Source organism: Salvelinus fontinalis, chromosome 30 (assembly GCF_029448725.1).
Source record: "Salvelinus fontinalis isolate EN_2023a chromosome 30, ASM2944872v1, whole genome shotgun sequence".
Classification (NCBI taxonomy): domain Eukaryota; kingdom Metazoa; phylum Chordata; class Actinopteri; order Salmoniformes; family Salmonidae; genus Salvelinus; species Salvelinus fontinalis.
This window is the reverse complement of record NC_074694.1, coordinates 22,287,073-22,306,285: the sequence shown is the minus strand read 5'-3', so window position 1 is coordinate 22,306,285 and position 19,213 is coordinate 22,287,073. Positions and strand designations below refer to the sequence as shown.

Genomic DNA, 19,213 nt, shown 5'->3' with positions numbered 1-19,213 from the left:
AAATAAAGGTATACTCTTTAAAAAAAGTATGTATGTCTATGTAGGTATGTGTATGTATATATGTGTATATGTATGCATACGTGAATGGATATATATATTTACCCCAAAAAATATGGGGGATTGGAAATGATGCAGACAATTACATTGGAAGCAACATTCTTTCCGCAATATTAAGCTGATCCACCCCCCCCCCCCCCAAAAAAAAAAAGTGAATGACCCAAGTCATTTTTCCAACAATTGTTTAGACAGATTATTTCACTTATAATTGACTGTATCACAATTCCAGTGGGTCAGAAGTTTACATGCACTAAGTTGACTGTGCCTTTAAACAGCTTGGAAAATTCCAGGAAATTATGTCATGGCTTTAGAAGCTTCTGATAGGCTAATTGACATAATTTGAGTCAATTGGAGGTGTACCTGTGGATGTATTTCAATGCCTACCTTCAAACTCAGTGCCTCTTTGCTTGACATGATGGGAAAATCTGTCTCCTAGAGATGAATGTACTTTGGTGCGAAAAGTGCTAATTAATCCCAGAACAACAGCAAAGGCCCTTGTGAAGATGCTGGAGGAAACAGGTACAAAATTATCTATATCCACAGTAAAACGAGTCCTATATCGACATAACCTGAAAGGCCGCTCAGCAAGGAAGACACTGCTCCAAAACCGCCATAAAAAATCCAGACTACGGTTTGCAACTGCACATGGGGACAAAGATTGTACGTTTTGGAGAAATTTCCTCTGTTCTGATGAAACAAAAAAATAACTGTTTGGCCATAATGACCATTGTTATGTTTGGAGGAAAAAGGGGGAGTCTTGCAAGCCGAAGAACACCATCCCAACCGTGAAGTATGGGGGTGGCAGCATCATGTTGTGGGGGTGCATTGCTGCAGGAGGGACTGGTGCACTTACCAAAATAGATAGCTTCATGAGTAGGGAAAATTATGTGGATATATTGAAGCAACATCTCTTGGCATCAGTCAGGAAGTTAAAGCTTGGTCGCAAATGGGTCTTCCAAATGGACAACAACCCCAAGCATACTTCCGAAGTTGTGGCAAAATGGGCCAAAATTCACCCAACTTATTGTGGGAAGCTTCTGGAAGGCTACCTGAAACGTTTGACCCAAGTTAAGCAATGTAAAGCCAATGCTACTAAATACTAATTAAGTGTATGTAAACTTCTGAACCACTGGGAATGTGATGAAAGAATAAAAGCTGAAATAAGTCATTCTCTCTACTATTATTCTGACATTTCATATTCTTAAAATAAAGTGGTGATCCTAACTGACCTAAGACAGGGAATTTTTACTAGGATTAAATGTCAGGAATTGTGAAACTGAGTTTAAATGTATTTGGCTAAGGTGTATGTAAACTTCCAACTTCAACTGTAGCTAATAAATGTACTGAGTCGGAGCAAACGTAATGAGCTATACAGCCTGATTATACCAGTGATGGTGTAGACCTAAATCAGCATGTTGTTTGTTTATCCTCTAAATCAAAGAAGAATACATGAAGCATGAATATGTTAGCGTAGTAGTAGTATAAGATTCAATGTAACCAAATATTATAGGGTCCCCTAGGAAACACTTATCAAGATTTTGGTTCCTACTCACAATTACTCCTCCCTGGCATTTTCATTCCTTGTCATGTCAAACAACAAAACAGAATCCGCATCAAATTATACAAAGTCAGGTTGGATAGGATTGGCACATTGTCCGGTTGACACAACATTAGCGCATTATAGGCCAGAACAACCTTATCGACTGCTGTTGAATAATTCATGAATAGTCAGACACATTCAACCTTTTTATTTACTAGCAAGCAAAGAAAATGTGCATTATCTGAAAGAAAGTCCTCACACCATATCCTATAATGCTCTAGGGTATTAGCTGCTTGAGCATCAAAGTACAGTTGGAAATAGGAGGAGATGTAGACATTTTAATAGACAGACTAAGTTAGAAAAATAATAGCTTATAATAATTAAACACTCTCGCTATTATGTAAAGTATCTACATGAAAATAAAGTTAATACAAATTAAACAAAATCCTTAAATGAATGTATGCCTATTTAAATGGTTATGACGGTTTATTTTATTTTCATCACAGTATTCATCCATTACCGTCAGTTACACGGTTATTCTATTACTGCCCTACCCTGCCAGTCACTCCCTGTCACACAGCCCTCTCTGCTCAAGGTTAATCACCAGATGTGGTCTCTCTCTCTCTCTCTCTCCCCCCCCGCCTCAATTTGTATGTTTTGATATTTCCTCCTATAGCGTGACATTGTCATGTACAGAGACTGTGAAGTGTCTGAGGGCAAGAGGGCAGGCAGGCAATATATTTTTAGTCCTAGCAGCCCACCAACAGGGCCCAGGCTGCTGTAACTAGTTGTAGCTGTAGCTGGGTATATGTGCATTGGGCTGCAAGGCTGACAGAACTAATAATGTCTCCGTAAGCAGCCCTCTCATCATCATACCTCTCCTCAGACACTGATGGGCCTTCTGCCCACAGTCTCCCAGCACCACTCGTTCCCTCACCCATAATGCAGCACTCCCAGCCCTGGCTTGTCCCTTTTATTACATTTGGTCTATTGGCCAGGCTTGACTCTTTTGTGATGGCCAAAGCCATTCGACTCATTCATTTATGGTGCTTTGGCAGGGCCTGACCCGCACTCAAACAAGGATCAATTCATGGATTCTCATCGCCCTCATAAACAGTATTGTGCCAGTAAGTGAACCTGACATTCTAATCTCAAGTTGTTGTTGTCTCTAATGTCATACATAGGTTTGAATATATATTGGCTGCAAACACCTATTTCTGTGAAATAAAACAATCCCTGCTTAGAAACAGAAATGTGTACTGTAGTACCCTACAGTATCTAAGGGAGTGTGTAGTGTACAATAAGGTTTCTGTTCTCTCCTGACATTGTGCCGAGAACGGATCTATATTCTCTGGTTTCTGTGCTGTGCTTGTCAGGGAGACAGTTTCATGATAGGGACAGCAACCCTAGTCACAGCCTCTATAGGCCAGAGGTCATGTTGGGTCATAGGCTGAGGACAGGGAGGAACAGATGGAGCAGGGAAGGAGAGAGGACAGGGAGAGATAGAGCAGTGAATGAGAGAGGACAGAAAGGGGTGGATGGAGGACGGGGAGGGAGAGATGGAGCAGGGAGAGGGCAGGGAGGGAGAGAGGACAGGGAGAGACGGGATGGAGGAGGGGGGAGAGACGGGATGGAGGAGGGGGGAGAGACGACATGGGATGGAGGAGGGGGAGAGACGACATGGGATGGAGGAGGGGGGAGAGACGACATGGGATGGAGGAGGGGGAGAGACGACATGGGATGGAGGAGGGGGAGAGAGGACATGGGATGGTGGAGGGGGAGAGACGACATGGGATGGAGGAGGGGGAGAGACGACATGGGATGGAGGAGGGGGAGAGAGGACATGGGATGGAGGAGGGAGAGAGGACATGGGATGGAGGAGGGGGAGAGAGGACATGGGATGGTGGAGGGGGAGAGAGGACATGGGATGGTGGAGGGGGAGAGACGACATGGGATGGAGGAGGGGGAGAGACGACATGGGATGGAGGAGGGGGAGAGAGGACAGGGAGAGACGGGATGGAGGAGGGGGGAGAGACGGGATGGAGGAGGGGGAGAGAGGACATGGGATGGAGGAGGGGGAGAGAGGACATGGGATGGAGGAGGGGGAGAGAGGACATGGGATGGTGGAGGGGGAGAGAGGACATGGGATGGTGGAGGGGGAGAGACGACATGGGATGGAGGAGGGGGAGAGACGACATGGGATGGAGGAGGGGGAGAGAGGACATGGGATGGAGGAGGGGGAGAGACGACATGGGATGGAGGAGGGGGAGACAGGACATGGGATGGTGGAGGGGGAGAGACGTCATGGGATGGAGGAGGGGGAGAGACGACATGGGATGGAGGAGGGGGAGAGAGGACATGGGATGGAGGAGGGGGAGAGACGACATGGGATGGAGGAGGGGGAGAGAGGACATGGGATGGAGGAGGGGGAGAGACGACATGGGATGGAGGAGGGGGAGAGAGGACATGGGATGGAGGAGGGGGAGAGAGGACATGGGATGGTGGAGGGGGAGAGACGACATGGGATGGAGGAGGGGGAGAGAGGACATGGGATGGAGGAGGGGGAGAGAGGACTTGGGATGAAGGAGGGGGAGAGAGGACATGGGATGGAGGAGGGGGAGAGAGGACATGGGATGGAGGAGGGGGAGAGAGGACATGGGATGGAGGAGGGGGGAGAGGACATGGGATGGAGGAGGGGGAGAGAGGACATGGGATGGAGGAGGGGGAGAGAGGACATGGGATGGAGGAGGGGGAGAGAGGACATGGGATGGAGGAGGGGGAGAGAGGACATGGGATGGAGGAGGGGGAGAGAGGACATGGGATGGAGGAGGGGGAGAGAGGACATGGGATGGAGGAGGGGGAGAGGACATGGGATGGAGGAGGGGGAGAGAGGACATGGGATGGAGGAGGGGGAGAGACGACGGAGAGAGGGATGGAGCAGGGAGGGAGAGAGGACATAGAGGGAGAGATGGAACATGGAGAGATACTTTCATGCTCTCAGGTTGTTTGCAGTGTAGTGGAGCAAAAATATGTTTTTCTGGACCACAGGAGGCTGCTGAGGGGAGGACGGCTCATAATAATGGCTGTAACGGAGCGAATGGAATGGTATAAAACACATGGATACCAACTAATTCCGCTCAAGCCATTACCATGAGCCTGTCCTCCCCAATTAAGCTGCCACCAACTTCCTCTGTTCTGGACATCCAGTAAGCTAACATTTTAGAACAACACAGTCATAAAACATTCACCACCAAGTGAGTCCACTGGTCCTCTTTTAGAAAGAGAGGAATGCCACAAGACATCATGCAAAACATCCTACCCTGTCTCAATGAATAGTGTAACAAGATGGGATACTCAGAATTGTTGATTCACATAATTGTAGGACATACTCTAAAACATTCTTACTGTCTCTCATACTGTAGCAAATAGTTATTTTCCTCTGTGTTTTCATGCACCTAAGCAGATCCTCCCTTCTGGGTTTTAGGAGGGAGAAGTGGCATCTCAGTCACTCTCCTCAGGTGAGAGGAGCTAACTCTTTGCTATGAGGCTGCTATTTTTAGCTGGGATTATTACTACTTACTCCATGACTCTTTCCCAGGCAGCCGCTCGCCCAGTGCTAAGATTGAAGTGTGTAGCATCTCGTTCTAACCGGCTCGGCCTCCGTGTGTGTACACCCTTAATCAGGAAGTCTCTAGGAGGAAGACGGCATTATGGATTAACACAAGGGGAATGCTGCGACATAAGCTGTCCTCCCCTCGTCGGCTAGCACAGCATTTCCACTACCCCTTGTTTCCACTGCCTCGTCAGAGCAGCGCGTCGACTGCTAAAAGATTATCTTGATGATAGACAGCCAAGGCCACCCGCTCATTCAACAGACACAACAAAAGCTATAGAAAGCTAGCCCACGACTAATCTTGGAAACCCAGTATGAGAATCTTGCGTATTTGCGTTGGATCCTCAATTAAATTCTGGGGGCAGATGTTAAAATAAATATACTAATGCGACTTGTAAAATATCAACCCCCCTAAATGGAAACTCTGTAAATTTCAGGCAATTCTATGGCCAAATGCCCCCTCTCCTTCCAAAATTCGAAAGATGCAGGCACCTGCGGAATCGTGATTTGTCCAAATGATCAGTGATGAAAAAGCAGCATACCTAAACAAAGATCCTTGTTAGTTGTCGCATCACACAGTCTGTTGACAGACGCTAATACCATTGATATGTTACGTGTGTCTGTCCACGAGAGCCATAACAGATGCCATAACCACTGACGACTTGGTTTCCTCAATCAGTTGTTCTTTTATTCTCTAGCTAGCTAGCGAACTTGCCCCTCTAATCCTCCTGCTTTACTAAACCTTAGATTATTCAGTCAGGGTGGGGAATGTCGCCCTCCTCTCTGACCCTGGGAGCCCACCACCCCGCATGGTGTCCCCAGCTGCAGTACAGGGGGACTGGCTGTTTGTCTGGGGCCCCAGCATCCAGCACTGGTTTTGGCAGCGTGTGCGGCAGCTGCAAGGCTGTGGCGGGCTGCAGGGAGGTGAGTGTGGTGAGGGAGGGCAGGGGGTGGTAGTGGTGCGCTGGTCAGTTGTTTGTTCACCCGTCTGCAATTGCTAGTAACCCATCCGCAACCGCCCGACTATATGTGATAAAGATCTGAGGCTGTCACTCGACCTTAACCCTTTAATATAGAAAAACGCTCTAGGCTACAGTCAGATTTTTTGACAGAGGGTGGAGGAATTTTCTTTTGCCTGATTTAGATATATTTATGCTTATAATTTCCAACATTTTGGTAGACTATTTGTTAGCCTACAATTAGATACATGCAGCTTCACTTCTGTCACATGTTGCCCTAGAATACTAAATAAACCCTTGCTCACCAGAATAAAGTCACACAGTTTTTTACAATCACTTTGGCACTAATTTCAGAACCTTGTGGTCATTTTTCAAAACTCTAGACACAAAACTCAAAATGGTCATCACTCGTAACACAGCCTGTCCAATGTTCAAAACATTGCATTGTGCATTCATTTAAAGAAACCTTGCACTTGCAGAATCATTAGTTCAAATAACTCCTTTATTATGAAATACCATAGAAACATGAATTTAGATCACCCACACACAAGATACCGATAGTTTCACTGTGTAGTTGTTCGTACATTCATTAAATATTGTAGTATGTGATAAATGTTTCATTATGGTACTACACGTAAATAAATCACTGTAAAAGGACTAGCAGAGAGAATACTATAGACACAGTGGAATCATTGAACAAAATCTGAAATTTATTGATGAATTACAATAAAATCACAACAGGTTTCTTTGAATAAAAGCAAAAATAACTAGCTACAAAAAAACTACAGTGAAACCTCAACTGCAGTGTTCCTCACCTGGCTTACTGTAAAAAGCAAAACAAAGGATTGATTACTGTACTTCTATATTTCCATCAACCTTGTCTTGTGGATTTGGCCACAGGTTCTCATCCATATCACAATGGATGTTTTCATTAGCCAAACATCTTGGGAAGAATCTTCGGGCATGGCGAATCCAGGCCTGAAACTGGTCTGCCGTGATGTCATTGCATGCGTCATCCATGGCCTGGAGAAGGGCGGCTTGTTTGTGAGGGTGCCTATCATATACATTCCACCTCCGTGTGGAGAAAAAGTCCTCAATCGGGTTAAGGAAAGGAGAGTATAGGGGTAAGTACAGGGCGGCAAAATGTGGATGGGCCTGAAACCATGCTTGCACCATTTGAGCATGGTGGAACCTGACATTATCCCACACAATGACATAGGTCACGCCATCAGCTCTACAGATCTGATTTAGCTCATCAAGGAAGGTTACAAGGAGAGCTGCATTATATGATCCAATACGAGGTCTGCGTCCCACCACACCATCTTCTGATATAGCCGCACACATGGTGACGTTGGCCCCACGTTGTCCAGGTACTTGGATGGTTTCCCACTGGCCAATAAAATTCAGACCTCACCTCCTTGTCTTGGCCAGGTTGAAGCCTGCCTCATCCAAAAAGAGGAATTTGTGTTGGTTTTCATCAGCATCCAGCTCCGTCACCCTCTAAAAATGCATTTTGAAAAGAGAATTACTGATTACAATGTTGTAGAATTTTTGGGGAATTTTTCACAACAGGCATCTTGAAACTGAACATACCTGAACATACCTGAACATACTCAGTCCTCAGTTGCGTCACTCTGTCTGCATTTCTTTCAAAAGGCACACGGTATAGCTGTTTTAGAGACACCTGGTGCCTTTTCAGTGTGCGTGCAATAGTTGACAAACTTATGGCTTCCACATTGTTGAACATTGTCGTCATTGTCCAAGATGTGCTGACGAATTTCTGTAAGGCAAATATCATTTCTGGACCGAACCAAATTGACCACAGCCCGCTCTTGTTGGTCAGTCAGAATTTTGCAACTGCCTCCCCTAAATGGCCTATTCTCAATTCTGTTGGGAAAATTACAGTCAGAACACATTTAGTCATATCACACACTCTGTGGTACACATTGGCATGCAGTATACAGTCATTTGACAATTGAGAGTAACCTAACGTTTAGTGCCTGCTGAAGACTTACCGGTTCTCATTGCGGAAAGTTCTGGTGATTGAGGTCACGGTTGATTTTCTGAAATTTGGTTGAATCATTGTAGCTGCCTCAGTCATTGTCATGTCATGATTTACAACATGGTCTACAAATATTGCTATTATTTCATTAATATTTCAATGGACACTCTTTGCTGTTGCTGCCGCTGTCTTGGTCCGTGTCCTCTATCACATTCCCCCACACCTCTCAAACGAGGCCCACGACCACCTCTCAGAAGGGGTGCTTGTCCCCTGCCATTCCTTTGACCGCCACGTCTTCCTCATCTTCCTCCTTCCACTGCTTGACCTCTTGTGACCTGGATCACCTGCTGGCTCCGTGTTATTGCTATGTTGTTGTAGGTGGATACCACTCATTTCACTATATATTCATACCACAATATGAATTCAATCATCAGTAACCACTTTATTGGCCACTTTATTAGGTACACCTGCGTGTCAACACAAATAGCCTGCTCCTTCGAACAGCGAATCATGTGGCTGCCTGCAACTCAGTATATAGAGTAGAGAGCTTTAGTTGTTTTTCGACCTAACAGAACGGGCAAGATGCGTAATCTAAGCAAGTTTGACCGTGGTATGATTGTTGGTGCCACACATGTTGATTCCAGCACCTCAGAAACAGCTGCCCTCCTGGGATTTTTACGCACTACAGTCTCTAGAGTTTACAGAGAATGGTGCGATAAACAAAACACATTCAGTGAGCGGCAGTTCTGTGGGCAAAAACACCTTGTTAATGAGAGAGGTCAGAGGAGAATGTCCAGTCTCATTCAAGCTGACAGAACGGCCACAAATGCTCAAATAACAGCCGTTTAAAACAGTGGTGTGCAGAAGGGCATCTCTTAACATACAACACCGTGAATAATTCAGGCTGTTGTGGAGGCAAAAGGGGGTCCTACCCAGTACTAGATAGATGTAGCTAATAAAGTTGCCGGTGAGTGTACAGTAATGTCAAATCTGAAAACATGGTCTGGAAAAGTGGTACATGGGACCATGGAAACAGTGTTTGATAAAGAATGATGATGAAATATCCATAGATAATGTGGTCCAATTGGTTTATGTTCCACGGTAATTGGTGTCAGTGGATCTCATTATCCTGAAACTTTAATGATCTTAACATGGAATATTGTTTGTCAGTTTCCATAAAACTCTCCATTAAGAGTAATGCAACAGTTACTTATCATTTTTAACAGTTGTATCAATTGATAGTTAGATCATTGTAATGAAATGAATAGACAGTCATCTCAGATGTAATGTGTGAATTGCATTTTGAAATGGTAATACTTTGATGTTAAGTTTTCATTTTGAACAGGTGATTTTAGTTCAATGAACAAATGATCTTAGCTTTATGTGTATTGTATCCAAGCAATTGGAAAAAGTGTTAAGAGTTTTGAAAAGTTTTGTGTGTTTCGTGTCAGCAAAATGACAGCAAGGTTCTGAAGTTAGTGCCAAGGTGATTGTAAAAAACTGTAAATGTCACGCTCTGTCAAAATCGAACCCAGAAGCAGACCAGGACAAGGAGCGTAGGAAGAAGGTGAGTATTTATTTACAAGGAAATGTGAATGGGTAGATATATCCAGATGGCGTAGCGGGGAGCGGTGGTGAGTTGATGGGAGTAAATAGGTGAATCCAATGGGGTAGCGGAATCCTCCGTCGACCAGGCGGGCATGGGGTAAATGATCCGGGTGAGTAACTGAAGACAAAACAAACAGAGGTAAGTTTAAGGCAAGCAATATGAAAAAAACAACAAAACAAATACTATCCAACTTGAGGCTGATACTATGGCACCACATACTGTTCATGGCTAACGATCCGGCAGGGAATGGATGTCAGGTCAGAGCTTTTGAAGGGGAGAGGTGATGATCAGGACAGGTGTGCAGATTACTGATGGGATACAGGTGCGGGTGAACATCAATCTCCCAACAAGCTAATTCGCCCGGCAACCAGACAGGGTGCGTTCCAGGACACCGGAAACACACTCCAGGACAGAAACACAGACAAACACAGACTCAGGAAGCGGGATTCGTGACAGTAAATCGATAGAATGAATGCTTCAGTCTAGTTTACATCTGGAAAGTTCTCTGTCATCTCTGCTTCATTCACGGCGCAAAGACGTTTAGACGACAAGGGAGAAAATGAAATAATAAAATAATAAGATTTTCTGTGCTACATTTCCAAATGACATCAGTTTGACCGGTTGTAAGGAAATGGAAAGCTCTGAAAACGACCCAACATATTTCTGATAAGATTTAAGTTTGGCTTGGATGCATATTTTATCTAGTTGAAATACTATCAGGTTTTATGATGCTGATAAAGACAGCACCTCTACAGACGGTATCTAATTGCACATTCACATTCTCTCAAGAGGCTGAAAGAAAGAAATCATATTCCGCCACTCCTATTCCTGAGTCAAAATGTAGCCTTCATTTTACTGCAAGAAATGCTGAATTCTGTAGGAGTTAATATTAAGGCTATGTGAGAGGGTATACTCCGTGTCCAGATTTCAGTTTCCCTTTAACCCATTTGAACAATAGACTATAGTTCCCTTTACGTGCCATAGGCCTATTTGAAGTCCCCATTTTGTAACTGTCAAATTTGTATAGATTTTTTAAAGGTATTATTTTCTCTTTATTCAACCAGCTCAGGTATATAACCACGGGGACTGCGGGTTATGAGTCAACGCGCGCATCACTAGCGACCGGGGTATGGAGTCCCAGAGGGGAAAGAGAGAGGGCAGGGCACAGCCCCCTTTAGGAGCTGAAGGGTCTCCACTGCTCCCTACTCCTCTCAACCAGGCCCCCTTCCCCATTGTAACAGAGCTTCTCCTGGTAACAAAGCTGGCCGCAGGGCACACAAAGCCCCCAGATGGCACTCAGAGATGGGGACATATCAATAATAATGGAAACCAAACAAAAAGGCTGGCCAAGCCAGTGTGAGGATTAGGGCGCTACTTGGCCTTCCTTTACCCTGCCCAGTGTGACTGCGTCTGGAAGGGTGTTAACCCCCCTTTGAGTGGGTGGCAATACATCTGCACTCAGCCATGTCCTCATGCCAAGTGTATGGATGAAATGCCTGGTACAGTATGTGTGCATTAACAGGGGGGGGACACTCATTGTAATCCGGGCAGACATTTGATCCATTTAACAATTTAACACTTGGATAGTCAGTTTAGTTAAAAACAGGCAGATTATGAAAATGAAGGAAGTGTTTTTGACACCATTAGCTTTGATCTATTCTTCATCATCCATCCTTTGTTCTGTTGATGCAGATGGTACCAAGTCAGAAGTGAGGGAGGCGCCTCCTCCAAGTTGAAAACACACAGTCAGAAAGGAAAGATGAAAACACACAAATGTGACCGGATCTTCTGTCACCATAGAGGGGACACAAAGGGGGACCAAGAGGGGCGGGGTAAGGGGTGAGGGCTGGCCAGGTGGCAGGTGGAGCTCCCTGGGGACGTGAAGCCGATCTCGTCGCAGCACGGAGGGGCCTCACCCCTCTCCCTCTCTTTGTCTCTGAGAGATAGGTTATTTTCTTCCTTCTCTTTCTTCTCTTGTCTTCCAGTGGATTTGTGTCATACAGCTGGTCTGGCCCTCATCGTTAATGAGGGAGTGACTGGAGCCACACAGCTGCCCCACTCCCACACCACAACGACAGGTCTTATCTGGTATAACTAGCACCAATCAAAGAGCATGTTGCATCTATGAGGGGCACATTCATATCTGTCTCTATCACCCCACAGCAGAGAGAGGCTGGTAAATAGGCTAACATCGCACCGGTTTAATAGAAATTGACAATGAGCAATAGTTCATACTCCCTTGAGGGAAATTCTTTTTTTTGTTTGTAATAATCTTATTATTAATATTAATGCTAATGTCAATGCTAAGGTACTGTAAGGTTAATGTACCTTAGCTGATGTGCTTAGTGTGTCTAGTATGCTATGTTAGACTTTACTTGACAAACTTCTCTAAAAGAAACTCTGCTTTCCCATCTGGTCTAACATCTACTGGCTGGCTGGCTGGCTATCACCAAGTCCATTAATCATCGCCCAATCTCAGGGGAAATATTTCACTTAAGTGACTGAGCCCAGAGTACATTCATATGCAGACAGGCAGTCACACATGGCAACTGTACTTGCACACGTATCATCTCCTATCCACATACAAATATTGGAACAATGACCAATGAGACCAGTGGAGCTGGTTGAGAGAATGTCAAGAGTGTGTAAAGCTGTCAAGGCAAAGGGTGGCTACTTTGAAGAATCTAAAATCTAAAATATATATATATACATGTATAACAACAAAAATGTTTGCTTACTACATGATTCCATATTGTTATTTCATAGTTGTGATGTCTTCACTATTATTCGGGATGCCCGTTCTATTCATTCTATTTCTATGGCAGCACATGCAGGAAATTAGAAAATGAGCCTCTTTTAATGTATATATTTTCTATTTGAACGGTTATTACGGAGACAGCAGACATTTGGCTGGCCAATTACAATCAGCCAAAAGTCCATGACCGTCACAGCCCTACTTGTGTCATACTCCTAAAGAGGTAATGTTGACATTACCAACGGCTTTATGGCTTAATGACTTCTCTTCCGTGTACATGACAGAGAACCGGAACCAAAGGTTGAGTGGTGTAATGTTGAAATGTGTTGTTGCAACCAAGACACTCCTTGCCTCTTGTTTCTCTCTCTTCCCACTTCCTACTCGAGCGGTCTCTTCTGGGCACGCTCCCCAGACCTGAACCCAGAACTTCACTGGCTGATAGACAGGAAGTGAAAGTGCCATGGGAATACCAGCCTTTCAAGAGCGCTGAGGAGGAAGTCAGGACTAAGTAATAGCAACAAAACACAACAAAGCCTTTTGTACAACACTAGGGAGGTGACAGGAGAACTAATGTCAAGGTAGTAACATGGTGCTGTTCAACTGACCAAATGTTGTTATGACACCTAGGCGCATTGTAGATCCTCATCCATGTTTGTATCTTCCTGCTTGTAGAGTGTGTCCTTGCTGTGCTAGATGAAGTGGAGAACTGAAAGATACTTTGAAAGCATCTTAATGATTCAGGCTTCCTGGCAGCACAACTGTGTAAATAAGGACTGTTTTATGTTTGTGTACAAGTGTGTACCCTGGTGAAAGTGACTTAACAGATCAGACAGGTCATGATGTGACCCAGGAGACAGGACAAGGGAGAGTCAGTTCTATTAATAGGGAAAACCTGATCATCCTGACTGGATTAAGTCAGTGTAATGATTCTACCTACAACGACGTAACTGCCGGAGCAAGGAGGTACATGTTAGTTCATAGATATAGCCTACTGTTGGTCATTTGTTGGTTTGTTTTTCATACCCTGCTAAACAACAGTAAGTTTACATGGTGCCAGGACAACAACCTCTCCCTCAACGTCAGAAAAACATAGACCACAGGAAATGGAGGGCCGAGTATGCCCCCATTCACATCGTCGGGGCTATGGTGGATTGGATTGAGAGCTTCAAGTCCTCGTGTCCACATCACTAAGGATCTATCATGGTCCACACACACCAGCACTGTCATGAAGAGGGCACATTAATGCCTCTTCCCCCTCAGGACACAGAGTGTAGATTCAGTATGAGCTAAGGTAAACAGTCATGCTGAGGACAGGACACCACACTGATGTACACTGTATCCCGATGCTCTCCACTCACTCCCTTTGCTCTTCATGAATGATGTACAGTAGGCTGTCAAAAAACGACACTGTACAAGACTAGCCAGCTCAATGAAAAAATAGTGCCTTAAAGGAAAGAGGAAGTCTCTACAGAGCAGTATGTTGTAGGTTGAAAGAGGGGGTGTGTTTATTTAATGTGTCTCAATGTGAGAGTTTGTGGCTGGGGATTGGGAAAGGAAGGATGTGTGTCTGGCAGGCTCTAGCTTGTGTTCCAAATGGTACCTTATTCCCTATATAGTAAACTACTTTTACCACGGCCCGTAAGGCTCTGGTCAAAAGTAATGCACAATGTAGGGAATAGGGTGCAATTTGGGATGTAGTCCTAGACTTGGGACCCCGATGTGTCTGTAAACGGCCCAGACAGTGACCTTTTGAGTCTCGGGCTTGTCTGATAGTGAGTCAAAGCTTCACTAATTGGTATGCTGGGTGCTGGGCCGGAGCACAGTTAAGCATTTTCTAGCAGGACAAAGGCAAGGATTGTTTGGGTCCGAAGCAAGTCTTCATTGTGATCCCCCCCCTTCTCTTCTCTCATCCAATCCCCTTTTAAAAAAGACAACTGTCTTAGTGTTCGGAGAGTTTCACCATTGGGATGCAAATTTGGAAGTCTATGGTGCCACTAACCCGATAAAACAAACATTTCTTTATAGGCTTCCGTCATCGCTTCCTGTTTTCACCCGGTTGCTTCAGTACTAGGCAATGACTGCCTACTGTAACAACCAACAACAACAACAAACTTGTGACTTTCTATTTTTCTTTATGGTTTGAAGTGTCTGTCCAACTGTATTCCGCTCAAGCGTGTGTCACATTCGCTGCTTCTGCCAAGACAATGCACTCTCTTGTTGTGTCATTGCTCTTGCTATTACTTTATGGTTTGAATAAGTGTGAAGTCCTGTGATATATTGGTCCAAAGTCTAAAGGGCTTGTCTAAGATTCACCTCTCAGTGTCAGGCCCATTGAGGGCAGGTTGGGTAGTTGGCACTTGCCTACTGCCAATGTCAGAATTAGATGGACACAGTATTTATCCATCCCATTCACAGACAAGGGAGCAGCTTTAAAGAGGGATCAGATATGGACATGTGTTGCGGGAACCACAAAGTGCACAGCTGTTTGAGTCTCACAAACAGGACAGCACCATCTGAAGCAAAGGCAGTAGAAGGATAGACTTTCTTCCTCCATATCCCACTGAGACTGTAGTTCCTAGAAGGAGGTAGATGTCCAGAATGACTTGGAACATTTAGTCTGGGTTGATTCTAGGGCTGTGGCCGGTAATGCAAATGACTGCCGGTCTCACAGTAATTGACTGATAATTAACAAACATGTTTAGCATCTCCGTGCCTCCACTCATATAAGCTGCTGATGTTTGATTAAAAAAAAATTAAAATTTTTTTATTTAACTAGGCAAATCAGTTAAGAACAAATTCTTATTTACAATATTGGCCTACACCTGCCAAACCATGACGATGCTGGGTCAATTGTGCTCCGCCCTATGGGACTCCCAATCACGTCCAGATGTGATACAGCCTGGATTCGAACCAGGGACTGTAGTGACACCTCTTGCACTGAGATGCAGTGCCTTAGACAGCTGCGCCACTCAGGAGCCCATTTATGATATGCGCCTTTAGAACATCTACATTTTAAAAAGTCTAATAAATCCATTTAATATACACCATCACAACACATCCATTATATAGTTCATTCAGCAGAGAAGAGATGCTTATCAATCCCATTCCATTATTTTCTATTCTATGATTTTCTAGTAAGAAGAATCCGTACTGGTGCATGGGTACTGGGGAAGCCAAGCCTCTCCATATTACAACCCATGTGTTGTGATAATTGTGTTGTTTACTCTATAACCTGTTAATTCATATGCCCTGCGACCATGAAATATAGACCTAAAGGCAGAGACAATAAGAAGACACAGTGGTAGAAATTTAACCACACCTTTGTTTTATAACAAAACTGGATAGCAACCCCTGTCCAGTGAAGTCCACAAAGCATATTGCATGTACAGTAAGACAGTTACATGACCTACAGCATGGTCAAGCAAGTTAATGTTTCCAACATTTTCGGACTACTAAACAACTATTGATGTAGAACCTCGGCTTAGTCTAATACAGTGACAACTAAAAGATACCAAAAACAATGTAGTCCAATCAATGTAAGCTAAATATGATGTGGCTGTCCATGGTTCTGATTTCTCTGCGTATGTGTGCACGTTCATGCAAGTAGAAAAACATGTTGACTCACCTTACTTGTAGAGAAACACAAATGCCATCCTCTCTTTCATGCTCACTCTTGTCATACAGTGCACACTTTAATTTGTTGTTGTCCTAGGTTACCTGCCTAAAATGCTTGCTCACTAGCCTAACTTCCATTCACGGGCAACGTTAGCTAGTTAACATTAGCCTTCTACATCTAGATGCATATCAAACTTTCATCTTCTCAGGCCAGTGGCACAATGTATGGTTGCACCAGAATCGTCGTTTTAATCATTGGCCAGTATGGAGGTTTAAGTAAAACCACAAGTCCAAATCCCTATCTCCTCCATGAATAATTTAGGGAAGGGCCCATTTTAGCTAGCTGGTTAGCTAGCCTCCGGAGGACAACAACATCAAGAGATACAACAATTCACGTTTTTCTGTCAATGACGTATGCTCTCAATGGGATTTGATAGGACACTCGCTGGCTTCCCTTGCCTTCAATGCTACGGTTGGCAACAATGTCATACTCATTTGGACCAGACAGCATCAGATAGATGGTCTACAAGTAGAGAGACAGAGGGGCGCTATTTCGCTCGCTCGGATCCTTTTTCCTGTGAGATACATTCAGCCTCTTGTGAATTGATGGGAAATTATGGAACACAGAGAGACAAAAGCTAATTTATTGGTACATTTTTGGGGGAAGCTTGGCTTCCCTTGGCATCCACGAATACACAGATAAGAATACAATTGAATAGAAATGATATTTTTCCCATTCCCGAGCGAGTGTGCATATGAAGTGGCTATGTTGAGCATAAAGTCATAATTAGAAATAGATTCTATAAACTTTAAATCTAGTGATTTGGCAACTTTAGTTGTGAATGATACAAACCTTAGAATGTCTTAGAAATCAAAACATATATGGCCTGCATGATGCAACTACAGTGCATTTGAAAAGTATTCAGACCCCTTGACTTAAGTTACTGCCTTATTCTAAAATGGTTTCAATAATTTTTTTACCTAATCAATCTACATACAATACCCCATAATGACAAAGCAAAAACAGGTTTTGGGGAATTTTTGCAAATAAAACAAATAATCAACTGAAATATTACATTTGCGTAAGTATTCAGACCCTTTACTCAGTACTTTGTTGAAGCACCTTTGGCAGTGATTACAGCCTCGAGTCTTCTTGGGTATGACACTCCAAGGTTGGTACATCTGTATTTGGGGAGTTTTTCCCATTCTTCTCTGCAGATCCTCTCAAGCTCTGTCAGGTTGGATGGGGAGCGTCGCAGCACAGCCTTTTTCAGGTCTCTCCAGAAATGTTCGATCGGGTTCAAGTCCGGACTCTGGCTGGGCCACTCAAGGACATTCAGAGACTTGTCCTGAAGCCACTTCTGCATTGTCTTGGCTGTGTGCTTGGGGTCGTTGTTCTGTTGGAAGGTGAACCTTCGCTCCCAGTCTGAGGTCCTGAGCTCTCTAGAGCAGGTTTTCATCAAGGATCTCTCTGTACTTTGCTCCGTTCATCTTTCCCTTGATCCTGACTAGTCTCACAGTCGCTGCCGCTGAAAATCGATGTGTTCTTGGGGACCTTCAATGCTGCAGACATTTTTTTGGGTGCCGAAACAGAATCCTGTCTCGGGGCTCTACAGACAATTCCTTCGACCTCATGCATTGGTTTTTGCTCTGACAGGCACTGTCAACTGTGGGACCTTATATAGACAGGTGTGTGCCTTTTCAAAATCATGTCCAATCAATTGAATTTACCACAAGTTGTAGAAACATCTCAAGGATGATGAATGGAAACAGGATGCGCCTGAGCTCAATTTCGGATCTCATAGCAAAGGGTATTTATACTTATGTAAATAAGGTATTTCTGTGTTTTATTTTTAGTAAATTTACACACACATAAACTGTTTTCACTTTCTCATTATGGGGTATTGGGTTTAGATAGATGAGGAGAATAAAATATTTAATCAATTTTAGAATAAGGCTGTAACGGGGAAAAAATGTGGAAAAGGGAAAGGGGGCTAAATTTGTGAAACCAAATGAAATCTGTTCGGGAACATCAATAGTAACATGCTTTCATAACAAAACATTTTTTTATTTTTTATTTTATCCCCTTTTCTCCCCAATTTTCGTGGTATCCAATCGCTAGTAATTACTATCTTGTCTCATCGCTACAACTCCCGTACGGGCTCGGGAGAGACGAAGGTCGAAAGCCATGCGTCCTCTGAAGCACAACCCAACCAAGCCGCACTGCTTCTTAACACAGCGCGCCTCCAACCCGGAAGCCAGCCGCACCAATGTGTCGGAGGAAACACCGTGCACCTGGCCCCCTTGGTTAGCGTGCACTGCGCCCGGCCCGCCACAGGAGTCGCTGGAGCGCGATGAGACAAGGATATCCCTACCAGCCAAACCCTCCCTAACCCGGACGACGCTAGGCCAATTGTGCGTCGCCCCATGGACCTCCCGGTCGCGGCCGGCTGCGACAGAGCCTGGGCGCGAACCCAGAGACTCTGGTGGCGAAGCTAGCACTGCGATGCAGTGCCCTAGACCACTGCCCCACCCGGGAGGCCCTCAACAAAACATATTTAGACTGTTGACAGCCCCTCTCTCTGCGTGCTCCAGAAAGGAATGGAGAAAGGAGGAGATGGAAACACACAGTGGTGAGATATTCTGTAGCTAAATAATGTGTCAGTCTATTTAATTATGAAAATATAATATCAAATACAAATTCACTATAATTGTAGGCTAGCTAGCCTACTCTGCAAGCCGCCCTGCAAAATCAATGAACCAACCGCATCGCCTAGGCCTATATGTTCTCTCCTTGCCAGAAGATACCGACCCTACCGATACGCTTGTGTACACTGAGCTTTCCGACCCCAGTACAGCTATCATGATTACATTAAGTTAATGTACAGAACGGAGACGTTTATCCCGCTTATACCACAGTTACCAAAGAAAACAATACTAAAGTACACATTTACTGGTTTAATTCTTATAATTTTTTATATTTCATACTTCATCTCATCTTCTCATCTTTGGTTGCTAGAGACGCGACACAGTCGTTTGTTCGATTAGTTATATATTTAAGGA

General features: G+C 44.3%; 1 protein-coding gene and 1 long non-coding RNA gene across 5 annotated transcripts in view; one reads left to right on the top strand and one right to left on the bottom strand.

Moving 5' to 3' along the window:
* Positions 1-19,213, top strand: part of akt3a (v-akt murine thymoma viral oncogene homolog 3a) — a 148,948-nt gene that overhangs the window by 57,551 nt on the left and 72,184 nt on the right. The window lies entirely within an intron of this gene.
* On the bottom strand, positions 9,729-18,680 carry LOC129828811 (uncharacterized). 3 transcript variants are annotated; one of them, XR_008755302.1, is made up of 2 exons: positions 10,000-18,680; positions 9,729-9,897 (listed from the first exon to the last, which is right to left on the bottom strand). It is a non-coding gene; the product is annotated as an uncharacterized LOC129828811 (long non-coding RNA). The 3 variants fall into 3 exon arrangements; XR_008755303.1 differs by having other exon boundaries at positions 9,729-10,182; positions 16,161-18,680; XR_008755301.1 differs by having other exon boundaries at positions 16,161-18,680.